Genomic DNA, 10,294 nt, shown 5'->3' with positions numbered 1-10,294 from the left:
GTGTGCTCGCTAAGAAGGGAGGGGAAGAAGAAGAAGAAGGTGGAGTTGTTGTGGAGGGGAAGAAGACGGGAATGTAAATTTAAAGAAAGATATGGAGCAGTTGATATATAATAAATTATTACGTTTAGGGTTGATTTGTCTTTCACGTGTTTAGAAAATTTACAGTTTGACCCAGGAATGATTCCACGCAGCCAGGGGGAGAAAATTTGAATGGGAGTGTTATTTTCAAAAGTTTTTCAGATTGAATTTATGATTATTAGTTTTATCGTGGTTTAGAATACCGGTTCAATCGTGAATCGGTCGGTGGTTTGATTCTGAGCAGTCTAAAAATCGAGAAAAATTTACGTACGTAAGACTTACACAACGCTACGTACATCATAGAGGTTATTCAGAGAGTATTGAGGGTTATATCCGTTTTATACCCATTGTAACCTCCATGTAACGGAAGCGCATAACTTTCTAGAAGGTACATATAGGTTATATGGAGGTTAAAGGGGGTATAGCGAGGATATAAACTCTCAATACCCTCTGAATAACCTCTCTGACGTACGCAGCGCTGCGTACGTAAGACGTATGCAAGTTTTTCTCATAAATCAAAGTTGTGAAAATAGGACCCTACATGAAATGGGAAGAAGAAAATCTTTAAGTTTCATTAGTTTGATTGAGGTTGAACCAAAATCAAACCAAATGACATAATAAATATAAAAATTTATTAAATATGACATAAATAATGTAATAATAATATAAAAAATTAAATTATATTAATATTTGTATTATTAATTTATTATATTATTATTTCATTATTTAGGTGTATTTAACTAATTTTTATATTTACTATCTCATCTGGTTAAATTCAGGTCGAACCAATGAACCTTGAACATTTTCTTCACCTAATTTGATGTCTGGCCTGATTTTCACATCCTTGAAATTTATTTTAGAATATATAATTATGAGATTGTAATTATTTCATCTAATTTGAATTAATTTTTAGCTCTCTCTTCCTTCATGTAAGAAATAGTGATGTATTTATAATTACATAATGTACAAACTTTTATCATTAAATACTAATTTAACTAAATACTTCAATCAATATAATCTAAAGTCATTTTTAATTTTAGCTTATAAGAAAATAGTTAAGCTCTGTTTGACACTGCTGCAGCTTCCCAGCTTTTCAGCTGCAGCTACGTTGCCCGAGGAAACTATTTTTTTACTGTTTTATGACTATTTTTAAAAATCAAATAAACATTTTTACATATCTAAAATCAAGATTTTCGTGTTTATATGCATACGAAATCTTCATATAAAAATATTATAATCCCAATTTAAGAAAATAAAATGCATATTTTCATGTATAAATTTCCAACACCAAATTATTATTAATGAAAATATGGAACTTAAAGGTGATAGATTTGTAAATACATAAGAATTATGTGGCTTTCATGTGAATTTCCCTTTTCTTAATTAAGCTACATTTAACTCTAAAAAAAAAAACGAAAGGTGAGGAGTACGTGCTTGCAAAAAACGCTTTTGAGGTCGTGCATCCTGATCTCATATATATATACATCTTTACAACTCATTAAGAATAACTTTTTCAAAATTTATAACCTATTTATACTTATTTTCAAACACTATGTAAAATTTTTTTTTATGATGATGATGCATGGTTGTTGATCAATCTTAATTTATGTAAATAAATATTTAAATGTAAATTAAAATAAATACCCTGAGCAGCACAGGCGTCGATGCTCGGAGAAAAAATTGCGTATATAAGGCGTACGCAGCGCTGTGTACGTCAGAGAGGTTATTCAGACGGTATTAAAAATTTGAGTACTTGTACCTTCTAGTAAGTTTTGCGCTTCTATTTTCATATTTTTGTAGGTTATATGTAGGTTACAGGTAGTTTACATGAAGTTTATATGGGGTATAACACAGATATGACCCCCCAATATCCTCTGAATAATCTCCTTGACATACGCAACGTTGCGTGCGTCTTACATATGTAAATTTTTCTCCAATGCTTGGGGAGGTTTCTAGTTTCCTAAGAAACGGATTTGGTTAACGTTATTTTAAGGGCTCAAACGAAATCATTTGGTAATTCTCGCTATATTCACAAAAACGAGCATACAGAATTTTCATCGGTTGAATGGAGCTCACCTGTTAAAGTAGATGATTGTGATTCAAGCTCAACTGTCGAAGTAGTTGGATCGAGTCGACCTGCCTAAGTGGTTGAAACGAGTCATTCTTAGTTCTTGGATATATATTAAAAAATTAGAATAATTTAATTTTTATATATGCATAACATGCATGCACGTGAATGAATATGTGGCCTCTTGACTCCGAATGGATTCCTTCCTAATTCGTGGTCCGCCACCCATACTAATCTTGCCAACTAATGGATTCCTTCTCAATGCCTCTTCCACCCCGCATACTTTTCATAGATAAATAATGTAAATTTAGGTTTTGTCTTATGTACTTCAACTTTTTGACATTTATTCTCGTGCTTATCAAGTTTGATAAAATGATATATAAAATAAATTTATTTATTTTTAAATACATTATTATTAATGGGGCGGAACCAATCTCTTTTTTGAGGGGGGCAAACTATTCCCTGAAACCAGTCTAGGAGAAGCAAAGGCAAAGAAGGACAAAGTGATATTTCAAAAAGAGCAAAAACTGTCATTTCAGGAGAGACAAAAGACCAAATTACTCTCTAATATAAATAAAAATCTACTTTAGGGGGGGGGGTTGGGGGCAGAACCCTATGTGGGTCCGCCCTTTAATGCATAAGTAAATTTTGTTTTTCTAATTAAGTTAGTTTTTTGCTAGAAAATAGAATGTCTTTAACATAAGAGCAAGTATGATAAATAATATAGTCTAAAATGAAGGATTAAAAATCATTAATTACATGAATACCAAAATTTATACTGACTAGGCCTACATGGCCGCCTACGTCTACAATCATATATAGATCGAATGATTCATTCAAAAGGATTTAAACTTCATGCTAAATTAGAGATATTGATGAAGAAATTTTTTCATATAGTTAAGCAACATTATTATCTTTTCAGTCTTAGATAACTCTTCATTGTGTTAATTTTACTTGTTGATGTTATAAAAGTGAAAATTACATAGATTTATCTAGTAAAATATTCACTTAGTACATGATCTCAAATGATTTGTATCATTCTTTTTTTGTGAGCTACTATGGCAAGGGTTGAATTAAATACATGTAAATATATATAATTATATTATGTAACACAAAGTCCATTAACATTATTCAATTCTAAGATGATCAACACACCCTCTTAGGCTTGAAGAAAATTCAAGAAGATAGACTTGAAAGTGAATTTTTTTAACATAATTTCATTAAATCTCAAATGATGGAATTAAACTTTCAAATTTGTGTTGGCTAGTATTTATGCATGTAAATCATATATAGTATGTATTTTCTAATTTAAATTTAAGATCATTTAGGCCTCAGTTTTAGAAAGTTTGTAGTCAAACTGATTGTCTCGGTGAGATGAACTCAATGATACCAAAATTGGTTCAAGTTGAGTGCGATGAAGCCCAAATCAAATCTTTGAAGTACATTTGGAAGCTTTAGATCGTCAATTGAATTGTCAAATGAACTCCAAATTTGACATGTTTAAAACTGAGTTGAGTATTTCGACGAGAGGAATCCGATAAGTCTAAGACCACTAATATATATATTAATGCGTATAAACAACAAAAATGGAAAAGCCATAGATCTGGATATTTTTGGATGACAAATTTGGCTTAGCTTGAAAATAGGGGGGTAACATATGTCTCCAACAAACCTCCATCACTCTACATGAATCTTGAGGCATTGTCACAAATCTTGAGATAATTTTTTGAACAAGAAACATTCAGACTTCAATTAAGAGTCATCCATAACTGCAATTTCATTAAACTTATGGTCAAACTGACCCGCTCGATGAGACAGACCTAATGATATCAAAGTTAGTCAAATCTGAGTCAAATGAAACTCAATTCAAGTCATTAAACCACTCTTGAAAGATTTTCAAACACATTTGGAGGGTCAAACGAATGTCGAATCTGGTGAGTTCATTGTCGAATCGAGTGTCTCAACAAGTCGAATCCAACGAGCCTAAGATTGCTCAATTCTAACATTATTAAGACACTCAAATATCCATCAAACGCCGTCTATTTAAAGAAAACTCACGGAACTGTCCCATCAAAATGGTTTATATTCATGCTTTAATTGCACCGAGTACATTATAAATAGAGTTTCACCTCCCTCATGAGGGGGGGAGCTTGAGGCTTGAGAGAGAACTTGAGGCCTTGAGAATAAGCTGAAGTCCGGCTCCATTCACACCATAGTGAATCTTCACCGACAATCGTTGACCACCGCCGACCTCCGTCAACCGCCGTTGATCGTCGTCGACAACCACCAACCGCCTTTGAGCATTGTTGTTGTCGTTAACCACTACCGACTATTTTCGACCACCACTAACCATCGGCGATCACCACCAATCAACGTCAAACATCATCAACGAGTCGTCATTAGTCAACGTTGTAACTTGAAAAATCTAACAACTATTTTCTGTCTGTGCAATAAGGGGTTTTTGTAATCATTAATTTATAGTGGATTCTTACAATTGGGCTAGACCCATGATTTTTTCCTTTTACTAGTTTTTCCACATAAAAATTATTGATCTCATTACTAGTTGTTTTCTTTCATATAAGTGTGTGTTGAATTCTCGTGCAACACTAAGACGATAATCCATTACTCTACTACTGTGAATTTTCTAGCATGCATCTATTCTAAACTTATTTTTAAGAATTTTGAGCTTAAAAATTAAATCAAAATTTGTCTTTGGTTGGATGAATTTTCTAATGATGTATTAATGAAGACATATCAAACTTGAATGTCTTTTTTAGAGTTAAAGGAATGTCTTATAGTTAACTAATTAATATTTCAATATATTTTAATTTTCCATAAAAAAAATCATTTATGTTTTCTTACATTTACGACACAGTTATGGCAAAAAAAAAAAATAATAATAATAAAAAAAAAAAAATCCAACCTCTAAAATCTGTGCGGGTGTTCGCATTGGGAAAAAAACATTACATACAGAGTCGGGAAGCAGCTCTGCGTCCGGACTCCAATAAAATCTTGTCATGTGTATCAAACAAGCCCCACCTAAAAAATGAAGGAAATGTGTTTATTGTGGTGCTATCGCAAAAGAACTCTAATAACGCCATAGTACACCACAAGATCACCGGTATCACAGTTTCTCTTCAATAACTCCGCAAATAACTCAAATAACGTCACCATAACACCGCAATAATACAGGTGATCAACGCCAATAAGACAACCCAGAGGACCACACAAATAACACTACGGTAACACCGCAATAATCTCGTAAAACAACTTTAATAACACTACAATAACATCCGTGAACATCGCTAATAACACTGCCTGAAGGACCCCACAAATAACTCCGTGATATTTTTGGCGTCTTTTCGTCATTTTTTAGTAGGTCCAATCAAATACATGCGGTAAATTTTATTCGAGTCGGACCGGACTCCTTATGTAATATCTATTCCCGCATGAGAAGCTATGGACGGATAAACAGGCCCGTTACTCTTTGATTGCAGGCCCACATTGATGGCCCACATTGAAACGCCACTGTTCCAAAAAACTGCACATTTGTTAATAAAGTCCATTAGAGAAGCTCATTAGCCCATGTAATTTTTGAGCATTGAAACTATTTATAATTTTTGTACATTTTCAACGTCTTGATTTTCAAACATAATAGACATTTGGTGAAATTGTGGGACCATTCAATCGCCCTAATAATAGGAATAAATATTAAATTTATAAGGAAAAAAAATGGTATCATTTAGATTATATATTTTTTCTTGACAATTATTCTAAATTATGATGCATATATCTATTTAATAATTTAAATTTATAATTGATTAATTAAAATTAGAATTTTATTTGAAAAAAAAAATTATAAGCTTAACTTGTGAATAAATGGTGATTATTCATAAAAGCATTTAAGAATATAAAATTTGCTTAAGTATTTATGTCAATTAAAATATTTATAGTTTTGATTGTAATTATTCTAATTCTATTAAATAAGAAAAAAAAATAATAATGACGCAAATAATACCATATTTCAAATTTAGATTTATTTAAAATAATTTAATTTTTTATTTGTTTGTGTTTTTATTTATGAGAATAGATATATTTTTGGGATATTCAAATAATAATATCAAAAATCTCAATATTTTTTTCATGACTTATTTGATTTGATATATCTAAAGTATAATGTGCTTTTACTCATAAAAAGGATCAATATTAAGTGTGAGTTGCTTCTAACACCAATGAGGAATAGAAGACTTCAAGATGAAGTCCTCTAAGAAATATATCACAATATCCAATGCCTCATTCCAAAATTTAATATGCTTTGCATGAGAATATTTTAAAATGCTAATGTTGATTGAAATTGCAATGGTTTGATATTGTAGTTAATTGAAGAATACATGATAAAAAAAAGTTAATATTATAACACTAGTTCAATCGCTTGTGATTTTGATGAAGTTTTTGAGGCTAGAGATGAAGATAAAATAATGGTGTTAGATGATGATTATCGAATGATGATGGTTGGGAGAAGACATGCAGGCAATGACAATTAAGAGAAAGAAGTTATATTATTGTGAATAAGAGAAGAGGATCAAGTCATTGCAGTTAGACAATGACAGTAGGGTGAAAACAATTAAATGACAAATGGGTTGACAGTGGTGGGGAGTCAACAAACAGACAAATTAGAGGATTGCTGTGATAGTTGAATTTGGTACTCGAACAATACCCCAAAGATTCCAATTGTCAAAACTCTCTTCAATTTGAAGTCTATGTTTCTTTTGTGTGAAGTTCTCAAATGTCTAAACTTTTTTTAGTTTAAGTTAAGCTCGATTTAACTGTAAGTATGCAAGATTCAATGATTGTCTGATTATTCAATTAATACCTGATCATGTTTTTCACCACAATCTGAGCATATTTAGACCCAAATTTAATCTCTTTTTGTATCGTACAGTCTATCTAGTGGACACTTTCAATTTAATCTAAAGTTTGCTAGAAACAAAGTTCGAATAGTTTAAAATATTTCTTTTTAAATTTTAAATTATGTGAATTTTCCATAACAAAAATGATAAATCACATAACCAAGGCTAGGTCAAATGTAGCCCAAGCCAAACACAATAGAGAAATATCTCTTACATGATTAAACTTTTGACTAAGTCTAGGGGCATGGTTGTAAGTTATTGTTGCATGTCAAATCTCCTCCTCTTATTGACCAAGTCCTCAAACTATTATTTATATTTATCTTTTGAAACCAACAAAAAAACAAAATTACAAAAATGCCACCAATTTATTAATGCCATCCTAATTCACTATTATTACAAACAAAGACAATATTAGTTTTTAATGCAAAGTATTTTAGGCAGTTAGTCCATAACTCATAGTTCAGCAAATTAATAATTATAATTATTGAAATATAAATTAGACATTGTAGTATATAACTTTTATAATAATAATAATAATAATAATAATAATAATAATAATAATGATATTTATGATGTGATATAAAAGATTTAAATATCATACGTTTAAGAATTAAAATTTAGATGTCGGATATCTAAATATCTAAGCATTGTGTGGAATTTATGTGATGTTTCGTGTTTTATCTATGAAAATTGAAAACAGAGGCTTTATGATGAGAAAATATTACGTGCAGATAATGTATGTGTGAATTAGTGGTATTGTGATGATATTAAATATTACGTGTGGATAATGTATGCGCAGATTGGTAGTATTGTGATGAATATTAAACATTCGTGGTGTTTTACAGTCATAATATTGTTGTTTACTTTAGAATTCGATCAATTTGCCTAAATTTGAAAACACAGCTTTGTATGAAATGTCGTTAATTACTGTCGGACATCGTCTCCCCAATTGTTGCCCGCTGCCTGCCACCGTCGCCAGTCACCTCCATCACCGACCACCTCTGTTGGCCATCAAAATGTATCGTTCGTCACGGTCGGCTGCCTCCAATGACAGCTGACGTTATTCTCCAACATCTCATTATAGTGGGATTTAGTTTGCTCATTTAAGACTTTCTCCAATGACAGCTGCCTTGTATGTATCTCGCCTATGTTTCTACACTTTATCCAAAATAAATGCATATAAGAAAATATGAGATGTTATGAGTGGATTGCTTCACTAGAAAGACTTCGAGGACAAAAGTCTTAAATGTAGATCTTATTTAAAAATAAAAATAAAGTCTAAGAAATATAGATTATTTAAAAATCATTGTAAAAAACTTAGAATATAAAAACCTCATAAAATACAAATCATCCAAATCGTAAGCTGAAAGCTTTAAGAGATACAACAACAACAACAAGCCTTAAGAAATGCAAGCTATTAAAAATTTATAAGAGGAAAATATCACAGAAAATATATGTTATCTAAACATCTAAAACAATAAAGTTCTCAAATGGCACACATTTTTCAAAAATATTTAAAGATAAAAATCTTAGAATGTAAGAGTTATCCGAACCTTAGAAGATAATGGTTTAAGGTACTACATATTCTGCAAAAATATCAAAAGCAACAAGCCATAAGATTTACTTGTACTATAATCACCTGACCTACAAAATGTAAACTTTAGAAGGTACATAATTTTTCGCTCTTATCAATGTAAATATACATTAAATTTTATTACATATTTTTTATTCTTTTAAAAAATCTCAAAATAAACAAAAATTTTAATTTATTTAAAATATCATTAAGATAAAACATTGGAACAGACCTGCTATGTTTCGATCAGCAGATAATATCTTTTTGTTCCAAACTTAAATATTTAGTCACTATACAATAGATTTATAGCTGATATGAAGGTTTCAAGTGCATCTTAAAAATATATAATGGACTCATTTTTCCAAGAAACATAAAATCTCATTGTTCTAAAGCATTCTTACTTAAAGACTAAGAGCCTATCAAGCCTATCAATGATTAGAATATTGAAATCTTCCAAAGTTGCATATTGATATATGAAAAAAATATACATCTAATGTTTGGACAAATAAGAAGTCTCATTTTAATATTATATAACAAATTATTGGATTAACGTGCTCTTAATATACTGTTCATCATGATCATCAGAGATCTTTAAGAGAATTTTACAATCTCCAATCTTCAAACTCTATTCTTGCTTCTAATAAGTAATATTTTCTTCTTTAAAAATGTATTAAGAGATTGTAATTTATTGGCTCCAATACATCTTGAATAATTTCATTCACATCATAGTCAACATCAATAGTGACCCCCCAATATTTACATTAATCTTATTAATTCATTCCATCTTTGTCGTGTGTAACATGCTCGCACACACACACACATTTATATAATAAAAACTATGCTTAAAAATAGACTATTAAATATTTTGAGCAACATTAAATACAATGGAAAAATCATTTATTTGAAGCTTCATTAACATTTTTTTAACATTAATAATGATAACAAGAATCATTTACCAATAAGCACTCAAATTTTTTAAATTAAAATTTTATTTGAACGGTCTACATATTTTATTTAACACTGCCGTTGCCGGTCCCAAGCCCGGATGAGAAAAGTGGAGGGTTGCGTTAGGTAGTCGACAGCCAGCGTAAAACTTGTCGAAAAAATCATGACATGAATCCTTTTGATCATTGTGTAAGTGCTAGGGCGTCCCCTGGAAGCGACGCGCTGTATAGCCTGAATACAGTGAAAAGTGTGCAAGGGCCGCTACACCGGCGCCCGGGTGTAGTGTTAAATAAGCAAGGGTTCCCACATTACGGGCGAATGCGGGTAAAGAAGTTAGTCCATGAAACTAATGAAACTAATATTAGGATAGGATCTTGGAATATAGGCACTCTCAATGGTAAATTAATGGAATTAGTTGATATTATGATTCATAGGAAAATTAATATCTTATGTATTCAAGAAACTAAGTGGGTGGGAGAAAAGGCTAAGGAGATTGATAATTTAGGTTTTAAACTTTGGTATTCTGGTAAGAGTCGCACTAGAAATGGTGTAGGTGTAATTATAGATAAGAGTTTGAAAGATAATGTTGTAAAAATTAATAGAGTTGGTGATAGAATTATAGCCCTTAAGATTATCATTGATACTAAGATTTTTAATATTATAAGCGTTTATTCTCCTCAAGTAGGTTTAGATACAGGGTCTAAAGATAAATTTTGGAAT

Source organism: Phalaenopsis equestris, unplaced genomic scaffold (genome assembly GCF_001263595.1).
Source record: "Phalaenopsis equestris unplaced genomic scaffold, ASM126359v1 Scaffold000107, whole genome shotgun sequence".
NCBI classification, from domain to species: Eukaryota; Viridiplantae; Streptophyta; class Magnoliopsida; order Asparagales; family Orchidaceae; genus Phalaenopsis; species Phalaenopsis equestris.
This window is presented reverse-complemented; position numbering follows the sequence as displayed.